The sequence below is a fragment of the Tachypleus tridentatus genome, chromosome 1 (assembly GCF_004210375.1).
Source record: "Tachypleus tridentatus isolate NWPU-2018 chromosome 1, ASM421037v1, whole genome shotgun sequence".
Taxonomy (NCBI): Eukaryota; Metazoa; Arthropoda; class Merostomata; order Xiphosura; family Limulidae; genus Tachypleus; species Tachypleus tridentatus.
Window position 1 is genome coordinate 162,567,022 of NC_134825.1, and position 25,199 is coordinate 162,592,220.

Here is a 25,199-nt window from a genome sequence, read left to right on the forward strand (position 1 = left end):
TTGAAGTGAAGGCACTCGACTCGTAATCCGAGGGTCGTGGATTCGAATCCCCGTTTCCCCAAACATGCTCACTCTTTCAGCAGTGGGGGCGTTATAATGTAACGGTCAATCCCACTATTTGTTGGTAAAAGAGTAGCCCAAGAGTTGGCGGTAGGGGGTGATGACTAGCTGCTTTCTCTCTAGTCTTACACTACAAAATTAGGGTCGGCTAGCGCAGATAGCCCTCGTGTAGATGTGCGCGAAATTAAAAATTTTTTTTTTTGTTCTCGGAATTAACAGTCGTACATTTCATGTGGATGTTTTTAGTTCTTTGCGTGTGTTTGTTTGTACTTGACAAACTGCCAATTCAAGTTATTGCCACAGAAAAAATTGCGCGACCCTCAACGTGCATAAACTCAGTAATGCCAACAGTTTAAGAGATTATGGTTTAAAAAACGTTTACTTTGTTAAATCAGGTTATTTTAATAATAACAACATACTTAGTGATTGATGTTAAATAAGGATGTTGTTGTTGTTTTGAATTAAGCACAAAACTACACAATGGGCTATCTGTGCTCTGCCCACCACGAATATCGAAACCCGGTTTTTAGCGTTGTAAGTCTGCAGAGATACCTCTGAGCCACTGGGGGGGGGCGTTAAATAAGGAATCGCATCTTGTAGTAACTTATATACGAAAATTAAATAATTCTTTTGGTTTAATTGATCGGTAAATAATGTTACTTTATTTACGAAATAGTTAAGTTTAATCTTAACGTTGTGGTTTTTAAAACAAAATGTAAAATGCGTGATGGAAGTTAAGAAATAAGACAAGTTGGTTTAGAGAACAATAAGAAACACTTTGGCTCTGCATGGCAAAGCGTGTTAAGGCGTTCGACCCGTAATCCGAGGGTCGCGGGTTCGAATCCCGGTCGCACCCAATATACTCGCCCTTTCAGCACTGGGGGGCGTTATAACGTGACGGTCAATCCCACTATTCGTTGGTAAAAGAGTAGCCCAAGAGTTGGCGGTGGGTGGTGATGACTAGTTGCCTTCCCTCTAGTCTTACACAGCTGAATTAAGGACGGCTAGTTCAAAAACCAAGAAACACTTTAATCTGTAAAGGACTCAGTATATCTGAGTTTTTAGCCACATCTACGCGATGAACTATAAAAGAGAGGGAAGGAGATTTTCACATAGATACACAACAGCTACTTCCGCATAGTCGTCCCTAATTCTGAACTGACATTAAATGGAAGGTAGGTTATTTAGGAGAACCTAGTAGCCCACGGGAGACAGTTCTAACATCAGATTCTGATCGTGCTGATGCAATTTGATCCTAAACGTTTTATCTGAGAAAACGCTCGAAACTCGGTAATAGAAGAAGACAAAAACCAATAAAAAAGTGTGTGTGTTTTTTATAGCACAGCCACACAGAGCAATCAGCAGAGTCCACAATAAAAACTAACTTAGCAGCGGTTATATTCATGTTCCTGTTATCCACTGACGAAATAAAAATAAATTATTCACCAAGCTTTTCCTTTGAAGTGAGAGTTGAAACTTAAACTTTGTTTTTTTTTTAGTAGTTGTTGAGCGTAGCCTAACGATAAGGAAGTCTGTTGCCGCAGAAATAAACGACTCCACATTGGGACCACGTGTGTCTTAAAAAGGTGCTGGTCAAGCCCCACAGCTCGACAAGAGTAGCCCGATAATTGGCTGTGGGTTCTGGTGCCTTCCCTGATTTCTGCCAGTTTGAAATTCGTGACAGTTGCAATAGATAATCCTCGCAAAATTTCGTTTGGTTGTTGTTTTTTAATTTCGCGCAAAGCCACACGAGGGCTATCTGCATTAGTCGTCCCTAATTTAGCAGTGCAAGACTAGAGGGAAGGCAGCTAGTCATCACCACCCACCTACTCTTTTACCAACAAATAGTGGAATTGACCGTCACATTATAATGTCCCCACGGCAGAAAGGGCGAGCATGTTTGGTGTGACAAGGATTCGATCCCGCGACCCTCAGATTACGAGTCGAGTGCCTTAACCACTTGGCGATGCCGGGCCGCGAAACTTCGTAAAGAAATTCTAATACAATTTCTATTAACACTCCTTCTTTAAGTATTTTAGTTCAAACACAAATCTCTGAATACAAATACGTTATTTATATGAAAAAATTGATTTATTTCCCGTGCTTCGGAAACATTGAAAAGCATAAACAGATGTTGTGGTATTATTCTGTTTACATAATGAAGTCATCTTTCGCACCCCGCTAGTACAGCGGTATGTCTCCGGATTTATAACGCTAAAATCAGGGTTCGATTCTCCTCGGTGGGCTGAGCAGATAATCCTTTGTGGCTTTGCTATAAGAAAACACACACACAAGTCATACTTTACCGATACACCAGTTTGAAGACCTATGAAACATCATGTGTTATTTCTATGTTTTTTTTTCGTAAAACTGTCTTCTTGTTGTCGGGTCGTAAGTTTAAGGACTTATAACGCTGATATCTAGTGTTTGATATCCCGTTATGAATAGAATCAGACAACTGTGGAGATTTATTTATTTTTAATCAACATAAGAATAGCAACATGTTTAAAAATTTGATTTTTTTATGACACCGAAAAGTGAAGTAACAAATGAAACACGATAAGAATATTTTTGAGAATAATGCTTCATAAATCACACGTTATGTGTTAATATTTTGGTAACAGGTTATTTGGCAGAAGCCAACTAATTAATAACAAAATGAAAACAACACATCAGGGTTTAGAACAAATATTTATCTGTGTCATAAGCCACTTAGGCAAAAGTAATATATATACACACACTGCTGACCAAAATCTTAAGGCCAATGAACATAAAGAAAAAATATGCATTTCGCGTTCTTAGACTCAACCACTTATTTGAGTAGAGCTTCGAAAGATGAAAATAAGAAAAGGGAAAATAAAAATAAAAACTTTTTTAGCATTTAATAGTGAAAATGTGAACACTATGAAATTAGCCTAAATACTAGTTGGTCAAAAGTTTAAGACCATACTGAAACGAAGCGTTAATCAGTAAACACGTAACGAAATTTAGTCATTTGTGTTCAAGCATTAGCGTTGTCAACATCTCCCACTGACATTTCCTGTGTTACATTGGATAAAAACATTGCAAAGGCTAAAATGTTGACAGAGTTTGAACGTGGCAGAATTGTCGAGCTGCAAAAGCAAGGTCTCTCTCAACGTGCCATCGCTGGTGAGATTGGGTGTAGTAAAACTGCTGTTACAAATTTCTTATGCATCCCTGAGGGATACGCAACGAGAATTTCAAGTGGTCGGCCCAAGAAAATTTCGCCGGCGTTGAGCAGGAGGATTCGACGAGTTGTCCGGCAAGACACCAGCCGATCGTCGAACCAGATTAAGATTCTTGCGGACGCAGAAAGCATCTCAAGAACAATAAGACGGCATCTACGAGAGAAAGGCTTTAAAAACCGTAAACGTCTTCAAGGGCCATGGCATCTTCCACACCACGAAACAGCTCGGTTAAACTTTGCTGAGAAACACCAAACATGGGGCGTAAAAAAGTGGACGAAGGTTTTGTTCTCTGATTAGAAAAAAATTAACCTGGATGGTCTAGATGGCTTCCAACGTTACTGGCACGATAAGGATATTCCACCGGAGACATTTTCTACACGACACAGTGGAGAACGTTCCATCATGATCTGAGGTGCTTTCTCCTTCCATGGAACAATGGACCTTCAGGTTATACAGGGGCGTCAAACTGCGGCTGGCTACATTAGCATGTTAAAAATTAATCCCTATTGACTAAAGGCCTTCGCTTGTGTGGAAATGACTTAATCTTTCAGCAGGACAACACTGTAATCCACAATGCTCTCAGGACAAAGGACTTTTTCATGGCAAATAACGTGATTCTTTTGGACCATCCAGCTTGTTCGCCCAAACTGAACTCCATTGAAAATGTTTGGGGGTGGATCGCAATGGAAGTCGAAAAAATGGACATCAATTTCAAACAGTGCATGATCTTCGTGAACCATCTTCACCACTTGGAATAACATTCCAGCTAGCCTTCTGCAAACGCTTATATCGACCATGCCAAAGCAAACGTTTGAAGTTAGTAACAATGACAACCGTACAACTCTCTACTGAGACCTCTTGTTGGGCATTTCCTACCCTGTTTAGGACTTCTTTTTAGTATGGTCTAATGACGTAAAATGCATATTTTTTTCTTTATGTTCATTGGCCTTAAGATTTTGGCCAGCAGTGTATATTGCTGAGTTATTCAGTAGGAAGACAAGAATAATGGCGGTGGTGTTTGCAAATGTACTTTCATATAAGCACGCTAATTGAGATAATTTTACGAAGTAAGTCCATGATATCTGAAACGCACAATTGACTAGAATAATTTATTTTTTTCAAAGTTGTAAGGTAACGCTAAGCAACTTGTAGATTACGATGGCCCGGCATGGCCAGGTGGGTTAAGGCGTACGAATCGTAATCCGAGTGTCGCGGGTTTAAATCTCGGTCGCACCAAACATACTCGCCCTTTCAGCGGTGGAGGCGTTATAATGTGACGATCAATCCCACTATCCATTGGTAAAAGAGTATCCCAAGAGTTGGCGGTGGGTGGTGATGACTAGCTGCCTTCCCTCTAGTCTTGCACTGCTAAATTAGGGACAGCTGGTGCACATAGCCTTCGTGTAACTTGCGCGAAATTCAAAAGAGAAACAAACAAACGTATATTACGTGGCTCTATTCAATCAAATGGTTTATGTCTTTTAAAATTGCGTCACGAGATTAAATGATTTAGGTGCGTGTAAGGAACGTACAAGCTGCACATTTTTGCTTTGTGCGATAAGTAGAAAAGTTCTGAAATATTATGTAATACAATAAAGCACACTTGACACTACTGTACAGTGGTCGTTGAGGCATGACGTACTCATTCTAAATATTTAAAAGAACACTGCCATTATCTCCACTGACAGTTTATGGAAGTTGTCATAACGCCCGAGTGGAAATGCCAGAATGACTAAAGGACCACGTAAAAATAAAAGGAAATAAGAGACAGAGATAAGTATTCTCATGCTATGTTTATCTACAAAAAATTAATTGAATTTTTGATAAGCGAAACAATCAGTAAAAAACAAAACAAAACACACAATTCTTTTTTGAAGTGGTCGCTTATTTTTCAGTTTTACTTGAACAGTTTTGCTTCTTTAATAAATATGGCATGAGTTAGCGAAAACAGAAGGACACAGCATATCTGTTTGATTAAAAAAGTGAACACGAAGTGCTTTCATGTGCAACCGTAACGCAAGTCCAAGAGGTAAGAAGCACGCACGATTTTACGGAAGACTACCATGTAAGTCCAAGAAGTGCTGTGTTCGTGTAGTAATCTGTTCATTGTAACTACGTTGCGAAATAACTTCTAGAATGGATGATACGAATTGGAAAAAACAACAACAACGTTATTGCAATGATCACATTACTAGTTCGAGTAGGACGAAGTTCGGAAATATTTCCTGCTTGTAGTTCGTCTTCTCTTAAGCAGTTTATTGTATAAGCAGTTAACTGCTTATATAAGACTTGGCAGATGATATTTTTCCTTTTTCGCGCTGATAATACGAAATAAAATATTATTATTTTAAAATATTCTGAACTGGCCATTGGTATGTGTCTTTTATCGAAAACTAGAATAAGAAAAAAAGGTCAAATCGTGACTATAAATGTATATTTAATAAGTGCTGTTGAGCAATGTGTTGTGAAAGTAGGAAAAACAGTTGATATTTATATCAGAATTACATTCCACAATGTACTTCTAAGCAGGCCAGTGCGGGAAAACATGTGTTAAAATGACTGTTACATAAATATAGTGACATACTTTTAATGCATTAGGGATAAAAATTATGTTACTAGATGTACTGGAAGATCAGTCCTTTAGGCAGTGGTTTAGTATTACTGCCTCCGGGCTCCATTTTCTTAGGGAGTGGATCCACTTTGTTACTAATAAAAATGTTGACAAAGTTTTCAAAACTTTCCCATCTCAGACATGAGAAGCTTATCACAGTTTTAGGTGCAACGTTGGTGTTAACTGGTTGTTAACTTTTAGGTTGAAGCTTCGAATTAGAAACGCTTACTTTATTATTTTGAAGTATTTGTTGTTTGGCTTCTCGCCACGGTCTTTGTTTAGATGGTTGTGTGAAATATTTTGGATTTACAGATGTTTAAGTGTGTGATATTAACGCTCACATAAACACAAAACAATCTCAATAAACATGTTATTAAACATTTTTATTCAACTTTTACTTATGGGGAGTTACTTAAGTCGAATTAGTGTGGATGATTATAATCTGTTTTTGTTTTGTTTTTTTGTACAGAAAGAATATATCTTAATTTTCTCTATCGGATTTCCCGTGGTGGCCTTATTGTAAAATTAAACAAAATTAAAATGACTTGTAAGTACAATGTCGCAACAATGAATGTCATCGTATTAAGACCAGAATGTCATGAAAATATTCTAATAACGTCTTCAAAATGTAACTAAATATTTAAAGTAATTAATAAATTGATTATATCAACACTATTACTAAAACTATACATGAATCATAACATAGAAAAACATTTTACTAAAACTATACATGGATCATAACATAGAAAAACTTTTACTAAAACTATACATGGATCATAACATAGAAAAACTTTTTACTAAAACTATACATGGATCATAACATAGAAAAACTTTTTACTAAAACTATACATGGATCATAACATAGAAAAACTTTTTACTAAAACTGTACATGGATCATAATATACAAACTTACGTAGCTAAAGGTATAATGATATCGTTTTTAATTAGTTAATAACTTATTAAAACTCAGCAGAATATACATTTTTATTATGAAAGATCATCTGATTACTCAGAGCATCTTGTCTCATTCAGGAGACTCCTAGTGACTCATTGGTAAATTAATAGGTTTATGACGCTAAAAATGAGGTTTTTCAATACCAGCGATGAGCAGAACACATTTAGCCAATTGTAAAGTATAGGTACAAGTGTTAGGAAAATCCTAAATAATTAGCTAAGGTTAGCTAATAATATTTTGTTTCAGTTAATAAAAATCACAGAAAAGGAATTTGAGGTTAAATTAATGTTCATATTTTCGTAAAATAAATCCAGATAAGCTATTGTTATATAATATTATAGTTCAGATATTTAAATAAAAAATAATAAAATGCTGAAATTTCAAAGGTAAAAGTAAAAAACAAACAAACATGTAAATCCAGTTATTAACGTAATTCATTAACTTTAAGAACTTTAATAAATTATCTCCTAGAATTACGTCTGCGGACCTCCAACGCTAGAAAGTGTATTTCGATACCCCGGTGGTGAGCGAGGCACAGCTATCCAGTCCATACTGTAGCTTTGTGCTTAATTCCAAACAAACGAACAAAACAAATCTAACTAATCAAATAGTTCTCAGTGTAACAGTTATTATGAAAATAAGAGGTAGGATTTTGACTTGAAAAATAAACGTTTCAAATGCTGTGGAATAAATGAATTGTTATATGTTTAACATTTTAAGCTAGATTTAACGATTACATTTTGTTTGAAAACAAATGGTTAGTTGTGGACTGACACGAAATTTTGTAAAACAGCCACAAATCGTAACGAGTAGATGACACTGAGAAAGGCTCGTCACTGCCAAGCGGGTTAAGGCGTTCGACTCGTAATCCGAGGCTCGCGGCTTCGAATCCCGGTCGTACCAAACTTGCTCTCCTTTTCAGTCGTGAGGGCGTTATAATGTGACGGTCACTCCACGATTCATTGGTAAAAGAGTAGCCCAAGAGTTGGCGGTGGGTGGTGATGACTAGCTGCCTTCCCTCTAGTCTTACACTGGTTAATTAGGGACGGCTAGCGCAGATAGCCCTCGTGTAGCTTTACGCCAAATAAAAAAAAAAAACGATCCTGAGAAACTCAGCACATGTTATAACACTTTGTCCAACTTGGTTAGACTAAGAAGGAAGTGTGTACAATAACACTATAAACTTTTAAAGGTCAAACCATGATTAACTTAACCTACCTTTTCGTCCAGTTTTCAGTAGTTAGTTTGGGCTAACAGGTATAAATATATGTAGGAATATTTAAATACTATCTCTTTATCTTTCTCAAATGGAATATTTAAAATATTAAACTGTTTAACAATTTCTTTTGTTCTAAGAAAACAATTAAACTCTGGAGCGTTTTCAGTTATGGAAATATTTTCAGACTAAACTAATTTCTAGACGAAGAGTGTTGTCAGAGTTGTATCAAGTAGATTGGTTTCAGATGTTGAGAAAGAACGTAACTTACCCTAGCTCTGATTTACTTGTGAATGTACGTGTCGGTGCAGTTAATTGGATTATTTATTGTTAGTGACATTTTCTCAGCTTTTCTCTTTCTTCAGCTGCCTCAACTGAAATGCATTAATTAATAGTTATTATAGGAAATGCTTTCTTTTACCAGCTGCACGACCACGTTGCAATGACGTCTTTATAGTGCGTCAAAAATCTAACATCCAAATGACGAAAACAATCTTATCCGTGTTAGGGTTAGACGTGAAAAGTAACATGGACGGTAATTTCGTTGGAGCTGCAGAAGATTAGAACTGAAACACAGTAATAAAGCAGTTGTGTTGTCATAATATCCACTGTAACAGAAATGACAAACTAGAAAACGGAGTTGAGCAAATTACAAGTAACTTATAATATAGTTTTAGGCTTAACAACAAGCAAACAAATAACCTGTTGTTGCTAATAGCTAGACATATTTGTTAATCCTATTTAGAGTTAAGAAGAAAACTCCATCTTGTATAAAACAAAACTAACGTTCAGTTCCGAGATGATTGATTTGTAACTTCAAACATGTTTATTTTACGACTCACTTTGCACAACAAAAATAGGTTTGGCCGATATAACGTTTCATTAATGCAATTATGCTGCAAAACAAAAATAAGTTCTGACAGTCGAATCCATTATTTATCAATGCTAAATGTTATCCCTATACCTTAATTCTAAACATTGTCAGATACAATATATTACAATTATATAAGCGTATAAAGGTTATAGGGTCGTGTCAACTGACACTCTGTCAATAATTTTATTAAATTTTCATTTTGCACCAAATATTTGTTTGTTTTGGAATTTCGCACAAAGCTACTCGAGGACTATCTGCGCTAGCCGTCCCTAATTTAGCAGTGTAAGACTAGAGGGAAGGCAACTAGTCATCACCACCCACCAGTATCTCTTGGGCTACTCTTTTACCAACGAATTGTGGGATTGACCGTCACATTATAACGCCCCCACGGCTGTAAGGGCGAGCATGTTTGGCGCGACTGGGATGCGAACCCGCGACCCTCGGATTACGAGTCGCACGCCTTAACACGCTTGGCCATGCCGGGCCCCAAATATTTGAGTTTTCCGATTGTCTTCGTGTTCCGATAAGGAATCTCACATAAAATCTGTTTTTAAATTTTTTTTGTTGATTCGTAAAAGCTACGACTATATGGCACGTTCAAGGAACCCTAAAGTGTTAACACAGTTACTGATGCGTAGCGAGAATGATGGGAAATCATCTCTATTTTACCTTATAAACGTACACTACAGTTTAAAGTTACTGCTAATTAAAGAAACACGAGTAAAGTCAGAGATATGGTTTATAAATAACCTTGATTGAAATATACCTTCTGTACACGTCCACTTTAGCCCTGTTTCAACTTAAGAACACCTGGGCCATTCATCATGACCATAGGAATGGCAGTTAAAGTACCTTTGACGTTAAGACGACAGCCAGATATGGCTGCTTTTGTAGCTGTAATAAATCTTATTACACTAAAAAATAACAATGTTTTGAACTGTGGGAGTTCCCCATGAACTTAAGTCTTTTATTCTTTGATTGTCTATAAACGGCGACTTACGTACAGCTCAATGTCAGACTAAGTGTGGTTTCATCTTTTAAATATAGTTCGAACTATTGACTCCCTTTGCTAACAACAACCATGGCTTCTTTACAACATGCACGTTATTCTCAGTATCATATATTTGTCGTCCCATACGCAGATAAGAAGGAATTGTTGATAAAGTTTCAACATTGTAGTCTTTGTCAGTCGGTTTTATTTTGAGAACGATCAGTTTTAAAATACTATTGGCAATTCGTTCAAACAGATGTTGCTACAGTTGCGAACCATGAATATCCACAGATATTCGAATGATGAGTTGGATATATGTCATTAATAATTTTTGTTATCGCTATTCTAATCTCTATCCTTAACAGAAGTTATGTTTCAGTACATTTATTTCCTGTTTCAAATAACATGCTTTACTGACTACGTTTGACGACATGGCCATCAGATTAAAAACCTATTTGTTTTTGTTGAAGCTACTCGAGAGATATGTACACGAAGTGTCCTTAATTTTGCAGTAATAGACTAGAGTGAAAGCAGCTGGCCTTAACTTATCAATAAACAGTAGGATTCACCGCCACATTATAACACCTGACACGGTGTATTATATATCATTATAGACAATTAATGAGTAAATGAATATTTTTTAGCTTTTTCATGTAATTTGTTAAATTCAGAATGGAAATTGTGTTCAAAACATGATGGCCAGCTAATGTAAGTTTGAGTATAAACGTACAAGTGAGGAGAAAATCAAACCACATACGACTTGTTAGTTGGTACAGATGTAAAGTATAGGTGGCGCTACAAGATGACTTGTAGCAAAACAGTAATATTAATACAAGCCACATCAGAATGCCCTCTGCTCATTTCAATAACACACTTGGGACGAAGTAATATATAATGGATACGAGTACAAAAATTGACTACGGCGCCACGTAGTGTTGAATATGATTTTTTTGCACAACTGTCAACTTGAGTAAGTGCAACAAAGCTGCTAAACGACGAGTGAATGAATATACTTTGACACCAAACTCAGACGAATAACTGCAATTACTAATGACGTCACGTGATAATCAACTACGATTGTACAACGCCATCTATGGTATTGTTTTGAAATAAACATAGATTAAATTGTTTTCTCACATCCTATATAAACTCACTTCGTGACAAACCTATATGTTATTAACCTCAAATGATAGAGAGCGAGAGATGTTTACAATTCAGGAGTTACTGTAATCTGTTTCCTTATTGTCTTTACACAAAAATCAAAACTGTATATTTGAACGTGCTTGTTACTATATTTTCTGATCAAAGATTTTTAACGGTCTTTTTACAAATTTAATAATGCAAATGGTCAGTTACGGTTAAAACACACACACACACACACACAAACAACGCTTTTACTAATTGTCAAAGTAATATATCGTATAGTTAGTTTACCTCCTATACGTTTGCACCAAACATTGCTTGTGTCAGTTCTTAACATTGTTTGACCTCAAGGATATGACGTAGAGATATTTCTACAAAGTAATAAAGAGATATATTTTACAACGAAAATTTACTAGAAGACACTCCAAAAGTATTTCTGATAACAATGTACAGCGGTATATCTTCAAATTTACAACTCTAAAACTAGGGGTTCGATTCCTCTCGGTGATAGCCCAATGTGGCTTTGCTATAAGAAAACACACACACATACTGAAATAGTATATTCTAAGTATATATTGGAGATTTTTTTAAAATAATTCACAGTTTAACTCGATTTATTCACGTGAGGTGCAAGTTGTGATGAAAAGCAAGCAAACGCAGCTCACGTGAGTTGTCAGTTAGGATAACACACTATCCATTTCATTTGTTTTTTATGATAAAACATATCCACGTTTGTTGTCATTTACGACAAAAATATTCATATTAGTTTTCAGTTGTGATAAAATAACAAAACTAATACATCTATGTCAGTTGTCAGTTATGATAAAATAACAAAACTAATACATACATGTCAGTTGTCAGTTGTGATAAAATAACAAAACTGATACATCCATGTCAGTTGTCAGTTGTGATAAATTAACAAAACTAATGCATCCATGTCAGTTGTCAGTTGTGATAAAATAACAAAACTAATATATTCATGTCAGTTGTCAGTTATGACGAAGAAAATAAATAAATTTAAACATGCGAAATAAAAGCTATGAAAAAAGAACTCCGAAAAACAACAACTTATTCATTTCAGTTGTTAATTGCGATTAAAAATTATCTATTTTATTTGTCAGTTGTGAAAAATGATTCATGTCAGTTGTCTGTTACAATAAAAAAAAATCAATTCATCCATGTCAGCTGTTAGTTACAATAAAAAAAATAATTTATTCAAATCGCTTGCCAACTATGATAAAAACAGGAATTAATTTAACAAACAGACGAGAACAAGCAAACATTCTGGTTGTGAGTCACAGCAAACATTCTGGTTGTGAGTTACAGCAAACATTCTGGTTGTGAGTTACAGCAAACATTCTAGTTGTAAGTTACAGCAAACATTCTGGTTGTAAGTTACAGCAAACATTCTGGTTGTAAGTTACAGCAAACATTCTGGTTATAAGTTACGGCAAAAAATAAAAAATTAATTTATTATCTGAGTTTTCAGTTATTGGAAGAAAAAAAAACTCAATCGCGTGAGTTGTTAGTTGTCAGTCACTGAAAACAAATCAAAAATCAACTTATTAACTTCAAACTACAAACTACAAACATAGGGTTGTTAGTTGCATTGAAAAGCAAACCAGCAAAAACATTTGTTTTTGCAACAATAAACGAACTGAAATAGATATAGATATAAAAAATGAAATCATATTAAATAGATACGTTTACCCAACAGTAAAATTGTAATAAAACAAGCAAGAAAAGACATCTGAATTAAATGTATTACCCTGTACAGATTTAATCAAAGCTGGATAAAACAAAATTAACCACCTGGTAATCACCTGCCTAAGACGTCATTAAAGTATATTTCAAGCCCAGTAATTAATCTTCAAGAGAAAGTAGCAGGTTACAAAGATACCTTACATTTGAGCTATTTGAGTCCTGTATGTTCTTTGACACAGCTTAAAGCAACTGGTTTCATAATAGGTTGCATACTTGCAGGCGTTTAACGAGATCAACGACCGAGTGATGTTTTTCTACTATATTTATCGAGTCTACTATATTTAGGAAACTAACAAAATTCGGAATTCTTATTTTGTAAATATGACGTCGCGTTCTTTTCATTTCAATTTGTTTGTACGTAGTGGTAAAATAATTTCTGGACAGTGAGAACTATAAAATTGTAAATGAACTAGAAAGTTCTTTCGATAAATTTAGTGAGATAAAGAGCCCGGATGAAGGAAAAAAATGTAACATTTCATTTATCTGTAATAAATTAAAGGCTAATGAGCATTAGAAATAACATTACATCTCATTGTAATGAACTATATATCAGAAAACCGTACTATGTAAGACACGTGTAATGTATCTACAAGATGTTGGACATTGGCAACTGTACTATGTAAGACCCGCGTTGTGACTAATAAAACGATGGATATTAGCAATTGTATTATATCACACACTTGTAGTGGACCGTCAAGATATTGGACATTGGCAACTATACAATGTCAGACACTTGTAGTGGATCTTCGATATATTGGACATCGGCAACTGTACTATGTCAGACACTTGTAGTGGATCTTCGATATATTGGACATCGGCAACTGTACTATGTCAGACACTTGTAGTGGATCTTCGATATATTGGACATCGGCAACTGTAGTATGTCAGACACGTGTAATGGACCTACAATATGATGGACATTAACAACTGTACTATGTCAGAGACGTGTAATGACCAATAAAATGATGGACATCATCAACTGCACCATGTCAGATACGTGTAAAGAAATGCAAGATGCTGAATATTCGAAACTGTATCATGTCTATCACTTGTAATGTCCTGTGATACAATGGACATTACTAACTGTAATGAATTACGGTGATTGTTAAAAAGGATTTTTGACTCGAAGAATAATTACAGCGCTAGTTCATTCATTTCGTAAGTTTAAAATATCCGATTATGAAAAAATAAAAACAATTTCATCATGTGAGTTGTTAGCTAAAAAATATAAAACACAAAATCGTTTATTCATTCCAACAAGAGGAGAACTGAATAGGTTCTCTATAGTAAGCGTGATGAAAATAATGTTACATAAATGTATTCGCACAGCAGCAGAACTCCGAAAAGATAACGCACTGTGCCAGGCGTAGCCTAGTAGCTGGTGTATCGAACTATATATCGAAGGGTCCAAGGTTTTTGTTTCGTTACTACAAAAAATTCAAAATGACCGTTCCCTGTACTTTGATGTCGTGAATGCATTATAAAGTTGACGGTCAAATCCGACTATTCGGTCAGATTAGCCCAAGAGTTGGCGGTGAATGCTGTTGGCTAACTGCCTTTATTCTTGTCTAAAAGCTAAAAATTTGAGAAGGACCTTTGCGTAGATTTGCGTGAATGACCAAACCATTCAAATGTTTTTTGTTGTTAAGAAACAAAAATTACACAGGGGCTATCCATACTGTGCCCATCATATATATCAAATCCCGGTTTTATCTTTATAAATGTTCAGACACTTTTAATGAACTAAAATATTCCTATCTTTATTTAACACATCGTTTTTAATTATTTTTACATCAGAAGTGCACGCTTGCTGTTGTTTTTTTATTGAATAACCTATACCACATTTATTTCAATTCACGAGTTTATTTCATGAAATTGTTTTTCTGTGAAGTTAACATACGATTGTATCATGATAGTTGGTCAGGCTCTGTTGTTTCAGTGTACCTTTAGGCAGAGTACAAGGCAGTAGGTTTGAGAACTTTAATGGTCTGTAAGTGCTTGGTGAAAAAAATCAAGAAGACGACGTTTCGCCTTCTCTACCAATGCCTTCTTCAGAAGTTCGGAAATTGACCAAACACATGTTTTAACACAATAACAAGAAGCTAAAACATAACTTCCATCATATATAAGGTTTACAGTTGTATCAAGTGGTTTTCAGCGTCATCTTTAAAAAAAGCGATGCGGTGCCGCTACGTATGGAAACGACGTTTCGCCTACTCTACCGAGGCCTTCTTCAGAAGTTTGAAACTCGACCAGCTTCTTGTCTTAATAAATGTGTTTTGCAGCGTAGTGAGTAATGTAATAAAACGAACAAGTGACTCTTGTAATACCTTCTATGATAGCAACAGATCACAGAATGAGTTTAACCTTTCATGGTCCCGGATTTTGTTTTCCACAACTCATGAAGATTATTTATATTTCACTACGTAAGAATTTAATTCTGTTGTGTTTAATTCCAGCACATAAATTATGCTAGTTTTAGTTCTAGACTTCCAGCATCGTGGCATGCTATATTCTATTTTATTTTTCGTTTTTAAACAAGCGGTCTATTATAAAGCGATACCACAACGCTTTTTTATAAAGGTGGCGCTGAAAGACGCTTGACACAACTGTGAACCTTATATATGATGGAAACTACGTTTTCGCTTCTTATTGTTGTTTATAACAGGTTAATAAAGTCAGCAGGTGCACAGCGCCCCTGTCATCAAGTCAGGGGATACTGTCGTACCCACACTATAATATACATTCATATCCTGCGGTTTTGTTTTCCTCTATGTGGTGGAAAGGGTACATCTAGTCATTATTCAACGACGTATATACACTATTGTCTAGGACATTTGTTACTCGCATTATGAATACGTTTATTTACTAGCATTACTCTAGTTCTTATAGAAAATACAAGTATTAGTTTCATGATCTATATCCAATAAACAGGAATTTTAAGTTTTGCTGATGTATCTGGAGATAAGTATTTAACATCATCTTTTATAAATACGTTATAAAGACAATATCATTAAACATATAGTTAATTTAAGATATCCATCTTTTTTTGAGCATTTAAATTATTCCTTTTTTTTATATTGGATTTGAAGTAAAGCATTTTAACGTTTACTAAATCTTACTTTGCTAAGTGCTTTCTAATTTTGATTTTTGATTTGACTTACATCAAGCATCACTACACGTGACGACTTGGCAGGCCCCTCGCTAGTACAGCGGGACGTCTATGGATTTACAACGCAAAATCACGGGTTCGATTCCCCTCGGTGGGCTCAGCAGATAGCCCGATGTGGCTTTGCTGTAAGAAAACACACCCGACTTCATAATTTAAGATTAGGTGGGTAAATTATTGGAAAACGAGAGGAAAAAACCAGTCAGTACGAGTTAATAGGATATCTTAACAATAACTTATTTTCAAGTTCTGTGTGTTTTTCTTATAGCAAAGCCATATTAGGCTGTCTGCTGATCCCACCGAAAGGAATCGAACCCCTGATTTTAGCGTTGTAAATCCGGAGACTTACCGCTGCACTAGCGAGGGGCTTTTTCAACGTCTTTCTACCAGCATCGTCAATGAAAGTTGTGATCTCTGTTTTCTGATGACGAGAAACTCACTTGAAATAAAAATGTACCTCGAAACGGCTGGTATGGGTATTAACACTTATTGATAAGGTGAGAACAGCGTTTCGATCTTTCTAGGTCATCTTCAGGTCATCTTTCTTAACCTAAAAATGACCTAAGAAAGTCCAGACGTTGTTCTTTCCTTATCAATAGTGTTAATGCCGTTCTGTGATACAGATCTCTCTGTTTCTTGATTTTTTTATATATTACTAATGTAGGATCTAGAAGATGCAGTAAAAACAAGCACAAACTAAAACATTAATGGTGCACGTGCTTATTCGTATATGAAGTTAAGACATGCTTGTATCATGTTTTGTTTTAAGTCTTGGGGAATAGGATGTGAAAGTGGGTGCATTAACCGTTGGCAGTTTAAACTAGTCATTTTTGGGGTGCTTTTTTTTTCAGAGAAGTTACGGCACTTTAGACCACGTAGGGATTGCCAGAGAACCATGTGCTTTTTCTATAACATCCTATAAAATTGTTTTGCACTGTGACTAGTCTTCGAATTTACAATGCTTAAAATTAGGGGTTTCGATTCCTTCGATGGGCACAGCATATAGTTGAATTGTTTGTTTGAAGTTAAGTACACAGCTACACATTAGGCTGTCTGTGCTTTACCGACCACAGGTATCCAAACCCGGGTTTCTAGCGTTGTAAATCTACAGACATGCTGATGTGCTACTGGAGTGAAGAATAGATACCCCATATGGTTCTGCTGTAAGAAAAGCACACAGACATGCGTATAAATTAAAATTTACGGTTTTCATCAGCAAATGTAAACTTATATATATGCATATTGGAATTAACTTTGTCAGTGGTTATAATACATTAACAATAGAATATATTTAATACTGTCACATATAATGTAAGGTCGAGCACGGCTCACTGATTAGTTTGCTGTACTGTGGCCTTAAGGTTCAGTGGTTCCTGTATCTTTAGCTTCCGCCCCTTAAAATATCGTATTTCTCACTTTGAGCACGTGGCAGCCTCACAAGAGTGATTGTCAAGTCCAACTATTCGATCTGAAAAGAGTGGACCAAGAGTTGGCAGTGGGGGGGAGGGTTGATTAGCTGTCTCCCTCCACCCCAGTCTATCACTTTTGAAACCAGAGTTAGCTAAGAAAGATTGTCCTCGAGAAGTCTTACGAAAAATCCAAGTAAAGAAATAGTGAAAACAGACAAACCTTCAATATTATAATGCAATAATTCGTATTGTTCAAGATTGGCTCGTACAATATAAGAGTAATTTTTTTTTTGTTTACTTAGTCAGTGTTATCAAATATTAATGTAATTATGCATCTTTAAATGAAGTTAAACGTCGCGTTTCCTGCCGTTATTGACTTATGTGATCCAAGTTGCATACAACACTACCGGACAAATAAAGTCAACTTCCAAACGATTTATTGGCTACTGACAGAGCGACAAGGAGAGTTGCCCTTTTGCTTCGTAGAAGAGATTTTGGCCATCAGGTCATCGGAAATCAAAATTAATTTTATTCAAAAGCAGGTAACTGCATAAAAAGAAGAAAAGTCAAAGGTTGTTTAATCAAAGTCCTAACACCTACCAAGGTCATTTAAGGCTGAACAACTTATTGACATCACGAGTATAATAGAGAGTTCGAAATTCCGAGGTCACGTAGGCCTTGTTGAGTCTTCCTGAAGGACATCGCATATTTAGAGTGATTATTATTGGCTACTGACAGAGCGACAAGGAGAGTTGCCCTTTTGCTTCGTAGAAGAGATTTTGGCCATCAGGTCATCGGAAATCAAAATTAATTTTATTGAAAAGCAGGTAACTGCATAAAAAGAAGAAAAGTCAAAGATTGTTTAATCAAAGTCCTAACACCTACCAAGGTCATTTAAGGCTGAACAACTTATTGACATCACGAGTATAATAGTGAGTTCGAAATTCCGAGGTCACGTAGGCCTTGTTGAGTCTTCCTGAAGGACATCGCATATTTAGAGTGATTAGATGAGAATAATTGAATGTCCAGGTTCTGTTTCTCTGAAGGAAAATTGGAATTGATTAACTCAACTGAATTTGCTTGTGCAGATATAGTCATTATTGACTGCACAGATTACGTTCAGGTTTTGTATTTTATGAAGATATATTACGTTTCTGTTGAATTATCCTATTTTTTAATGAACTGATGTAGATGTACTGTTTATCAGCAGCAGAAATTATTTCTTTCAGGATTTTTTATTTTTATAAGAATACATTCTTTCTAACCCACCTGTTTATGTTCCTTAACCCAACTGGTTATGTTCAGGCTTTGCTTTTCCGATGTAAAGATTTTCTTTCTTACTGATCCAATTGTATCGAGGCTTATCTTTTTCAGGCATATCTTATTGAATGAGTTATGTTTCAGCTCTGTGTCTTTTTGGTGTAAACACATTGTTTGTTCGGGAACTAGTCTAGTCTAGTCTCTCTGGTGTTTGGGTATATTTATGTGTGTAGGAGGGTCAGGTACACTCGACCTTTTCCTCCTTCCATAACTTTGTTAGAGTGGTCAGATTAATATATATTTCGATTTAACTACAGAATGGCTGGAGTGATATCATAAATTTAGTCTGGTCCTTTTCAGGACAATGTCCATTTATATTGTTCTTTATTATTATTATTATTATTATTATTATTATTATTATTTAATAAGTCTAGAACGTAGGTGGCCTATTTTATTTTATCTATATTCTAATACTACTATTATTATTATCATTTTAAATGATTTTGTCTCAATGATCTAATGTATAGATTTAACGGGGAAAGGTGTTTTTTCGCCAATTTTTATCAAAATATTTCATTGAACTATGTAGAAGTCTATCTGGTATTGTTTGTGCATTTGAGTAATTGTGCATGAACTTTGATGAAGTGGTTTCAGGTACTCTGTATGCTGATGTAATTAGTGTATTCTGTGATGTTTGGAGTTTGGTTTGAATTTGTTTTACACTTATATTGATCCATGCAGGAGCTGCATAGTCTATTACAGGTCTAATGTATGACTTGTATATTTTAATGATGTTTTCTGGTGTTGTTCCGTAGTTTTTACCAGTTAGACTCCTAGCATTGTTTATTCTTCGCCAAATATTACTTTTTATGTTATTTACATGTTTTATCCACGTAAGTTTCGAATCATATGTTAATCCTAAAAATTTTGCAGATGTAGCAGTCTGGAAGAGTTCCCCATTTATATAGATTTGTGGTTGAACTTTTTGATATTTCGTAGATTTTAAAAATATTACCAGTTGCGTCTTTGCTGTATTTATTTTAATTATATATTTTTCACAATATTCACATAATCTGTTTAGTTGTGGTTGTAAGTTAGTGGCTGCTGTTTCTGGTGTAGGGGCACTTTTCTAAATTGCTACATCATCAGCGAACTGAGACGCGTATCCATGATTTGGGTCTTTAAGTGGCATATTACTTACATACATGATGAAGAGAATAGGGCTAACCACCCCTCCTTGAGGGACGCCAGCTTCTGGACTGAAGAACTCAGAGAAAGTTCCCTCTACGTTTACTCTACATTTTTTATTTTCCAAAAGGTTTGATAACCAGCGAATAATTCCATACGGTAGTCGTATTTCATACATACGGAACCGAAGACCATTGTTCCATACAGTGTCGAATGCTTTCTCGATATCGAGGAAGCAAGCGACAGTGCATTCTTTTTTATTAAAACTGTTTATTATTGTTTCAGTTAACCTAATTAAGTGATCTGTTGTTTGTCTATATTTTCTAAATCCGTTTTGTTCTTCTGGCAGTTTTGAATTAATCTCCAAAAATGTGGAGAGTCTATTGCTTATTATTCTTTCGAGAATTTTGCCTACACAGCTGGTCAGGCTGATCGGTCGATAATTGTTTGGTTTATTGGCTGGTTTTTCTTCTTTGTGGAACATTAAGATATTTGTTTGCTTCCAAGAAACTGGGATGTATCCAGAGTGTAGAGATAAATTAAATATTGCTAATAGGTGGTCAAATAATTTTGGAGTACCTTTTTTGAGAAGTATTGCTTGTATTCCATCATTTCTTGGTGCTTTGTTTTTTGTATTTTTGATTGGTTCGGGAACTGCACGAGAGTTTGTTTGTTTCTGAATTTCGCGCAAAGCTACACGAGGGCTATCAGCGCGTATACTGCACGAGATAAAACAATTATGAGTTGCATAAGGTTGACCTGACTGTATATTTTCTTACTATTAGAAAACTAAAATCGGGGAACATGTTGCCTTTGTGTTAAATATTCAGGTTAATTACTGACTGAGGTGAAGAACAAAAGGAAACTTTTAGCACAACTTAAAATATTTTCTTTTTATTTACTACTTATATTTTTCTCACTCCGAGTTGAGATTTTGTTTCCAATTACTCAAAGACGTCTTAATGTATATTTTAATTAATTTAAGTTGGTTTATGACACAAGACATAAGGCATTTTTGTTTAATCTGTCAGGATTGGAGTGGAAAACGTTAATACAATCACTGGCAACTAAAAGCAACAAAATACCACGAAGTCAGCTCCTCCTTTTCTGCTTGTATTTCTCTCCTTCAGAGATCAAGTGTTCGTCACGACTGTAGTTGATTTTTTAAGACCACCTCTTGCAAAAAACCGACAGAAATTTAAGGGAAAAAACACGTCAGAGCGAGAAACTGGTTGAAGGCACTATACTATGTAACCGTAATCTAATCAATCATCCAATCTAAAAAAGTCTTTCTCTTCTGACAGAAAAAAAAACTCATAAGTTAAATCTGTAAAATCACTTACTAGGGACATAAACACAGAAAGAAAGAGAAACTGCTCCGTCTGTAGAGTTTGAAGATTATGCTTAACTTTGGATTCATGATTAAATAAAAAAAATCATATGAACTGAAAGCAAATAAATGATGCTGAAAGGAAATATATAAGAGGAATGAGAAGGTCAAGTGTTCTGAGAGGTTAAAATCGAATTAGAGTAGAATAAAACAAGGTGTATGATATTGATTCTGAAGAATATGGAAACGCTGAAACCTCTAAAACCATTACCGTTATATACAGCTGTTTTTATATGGATTTCAAATCTGAGAAAAATATTCTGAAAGGTAGAATCAAGTAATTTATTTATACCAGTCGGCGCTTTCTGGAACATAATATTTTAAAATTTGGTGTGACGTCTGAAGAGGACGCTTTTTTCGTGACCGGGGGAGTGTTAATTCAAAGCGATAAACCACATGAAACTGTCTAAAGTTGAAGAACACGAAAGACAAACAAAGAAAATGATAACAAGATGAGACTAAAATGTTAACAGTGGTAAATCCGCTCTCTTAATTATTAATTAATATTCGATTCAAAATTATTATTTTGAAATCCTTAAATCAGTTTTAAAATTGAACGAGAGAGTCGCTTGTGAAGGATTCTAATTTCAGCTTCAAAGTTTACTGTATGTGATTTCATAAGTAATTTTAAAAGCACAAATAGATGCTGACTTCACAAGTGAGTAATACAGCCATTGAAAAACAGGTGGCGTGGGGACTACATACACCAACAAAGCAAATAATAATAAATACGCTGTATATACATAATTTAACTGTATTACCAGTGAAGTAAGACGATGTATATAATAGTTTTTTTTTCAGTTTCAATCACAACTATCTCAATGAGTATTAAGCAATCTTAACCATAAAAAAGCGGTTAACATTTATTTCTCCTACATATATACTTTGAACAAAGCAAATCAGAAAGTCAGCTGATAACCACAGCCGAAATAAAGTCCCTGTGGTACGACATGTATCAGGACTACATTGTGAAGTTATTTTGCATTTGGTAGATAGTATGATGCCTTCAAAAATTTGTCTCTTTGATAGGTATTTTTGTTTCGTGAAATCCAGAAGCTACTATGATCTAATACTCATGTTTTAAGCCACACATTTAGAGAGATATAAAAAGACAGATTCTAATAACATAACTCTGAGTACAAAAGCTTAAATAATATGACAGTGGCAGTTCATTTTTTTAAATACAAGATGAATAGATTTTAAGCGTTATCTCAAAAGAACATTGTATTTATTTTAACTACTGGTTTTGCACTTGGAGTTCCTTTTGGTGATATTTTGTTTGTCGATCACAGAATGTTATTGTCGTCATATCTTCTAAACGATGCGTCCTCTTCTTCAACACCAGATTTCAATGTGTTATACTGACTGTTTTATTGATTAAATTTTAATACAAAAATTGCAAACATTCAGTTTTTCTGTATGTTGGGACATTGAAAAATCCTAATGACAACCGACAGAGAATTATTAAATAACAAAAACCGAGCTTTGATTAAGTAATTGTTACATTATTCACCTGTAGGTTTGGTTTGTTTTGAATTTTGCGCAAAACTACACGAGGACTATCTGTGTTAGCCGTCCCTAATTTTGCAGTGTAAGACTAGAGAGTAGGCAGCTAATCATAACCACCCATCGCCAACTCTTGAGCTACTCTTTTTACCAATGAATAGTTAAAATTACCGTCACATTATAACATCCCCACAGCTGAAAGGGCGAGTGTGATGGGTATTCGAACCTGCGCCCCTCAGATTACCAGTCGAATACCTTAACCACTTGGCCATGCAGGGCCGAATTGACAGTTAGTTGCAAGTATATAAAAAGTAATGGTTTAAAAAGTGACTTGTATGTGCGTCATTGCTTAGGTTTTAACATGACCCGACATGGCCAAGCGTGTTAAGGTGTGCAACTCGTAATCTGAGGGTCGCGGGTTCGCATCCCCGTCGCGCCAAACATGCTCGCCCTTTCAGCCGTGGGAGCGTTATAATGTGACGGTCAATCCCACTATTCGTTGGTAAAAGAGTATCCCAAGAGATACTGGTGGGTGGTGATGACTAGTTGCCTTCCCTCTAGTCTTACACTGCTAAATTAGGGACAGCTAGCACAGATAGCCCTCGAGTAGCTTTGTGCGAATTTCAAAAACAGACAAACAAACAAACTAGGTTTTAACTGTTTGTATTCAATATATGTTCAAAAGTACTCATGCTAGTTGTTCCTAATTTTAAGCCTACAGGGAAGACTAGTTAACAAAACTTACTTAACCTCTAAGCCTTCTTTAATCAAATAGTGAGATCTTTTCAGAGACTCTTGTTACGCATCGATTGTTTCAAAGTGCGAAACACAATTTTGTGACAACGCGGTGCGAACCATGAGTTGCCTAATTTAATTATTTGTGATGTAAATAGTGTTATTCTTTGATGTTAAATCTCTAGTTAAGAATCATTTATGAACAAATAAAAAGTCTCGTTTCGTTAATATACCATTATCTACAATTGTGTCTATAAAATTGCATTTTATTTCACATTGTAACTGTTTATACAATTCTTAAAGTTATAGATTTAAATGAATAAAGAAATTAATTTGTGAAATATTTTATGTGGGGCATTCGTTGTGATTCGGTAATTGAGAGGAGTAGTTATAGTTGGAAGAAACTCCAGAAATAGCTGATAGATTAAAGTGTCCTGCTAATTAGTAGAAGAACGTTGAAATAAAAACATTGTATTGATTACACTGGGGAACACTTTTTCAGTAACTTTGAGTTGCATAGGATATTTTAAGTGATTATGAAGGAGTTTTAGGCGCTGATTTCAAATCTGAAATTAGTTTTTCTCTACAAGTTCTAGTTTGTATGCAATTTGAGGTTAATGAAATTGTACAAATGTGAACTTGCGTAAACCATGTATAAGCATTTTCACGTCCATATATATAGATAGCTTCTAATATTTTGATCATTCTTCTTTTGTTTCAGATCAAACATGGCTTCCAAAAATAGATATCATTGCAGAAACAAGCCTGATGCCTTCTGCTACATATGTGGATGCTACACACTCAATCGTCAGAGACGTAACATATCCTCGTTCGTCAAGCGTGCCTACAAGGCATATTTTGAAGTTCATCTTGGTGATCAAGACAAGCAATGGGCTCCTCATGTTGTGTGCCACAATTGTGAGGAAATGCTTCGAGACTGGACCAAAGGAAAACGCAATGGTCTGCCTTTTGGTGTTCCAATGACTTGGCGCGAATCCACCAACCATGTAACTGACTGTTATTTCTGCATGGTAAACACAACGGGTGTTGGGAAGAAAAACCGACATAAGATTACGTATCCGAACATTCCCTCAGCTATTCGGCCTGCTCCGCACTCTGAAGAAGTTCCTGTTCCAGTTTTCAAAGGCTTGCCTTCATTGGACGATAAAGACATTGGACATGATACAAGCGAACAAGACAATTGTGACAGTGAATTGTCAGAAAAGTGTACACAATCGGAGAACTGTTCTTCAGACACTGAACCTTTCCCCGTCTTCAAGCCTCTTCCCCAGGCTGAACTGAATGATTTAGTGCGGGATTTAGGTCTTTCAAATAAAAATGTCAAATTGCATAAAATCTGTAGCTTGCAGACAAAAACCGACTTCAGATTTGAAATCAACACACTCAAATTGACTATAGAAAGGTCTTTTTTTAAATGCAACAAAATGAGTGTTCCCCAGTGTTATTCTTAGCGTGAAGGTATTTTCTTATGCAAGCTATGACACTTTAAGGACATAGGATATTTAGCTAAAAGTAGAAGGTGTGTTTTTTCTTATAGCAAAGCCACATTGGGCTATCTGCTGAGACCATAGAGAGGAATCGAACCGCTGATTTTAGCGTTGTAAATCCGTAGACTTACCGTTGTACCAACAGGGGGCAGCTAAAAGTAGAAAAACTGCATTTATACGAGGTTAATAAGGCTATCGGACACCATTCTTA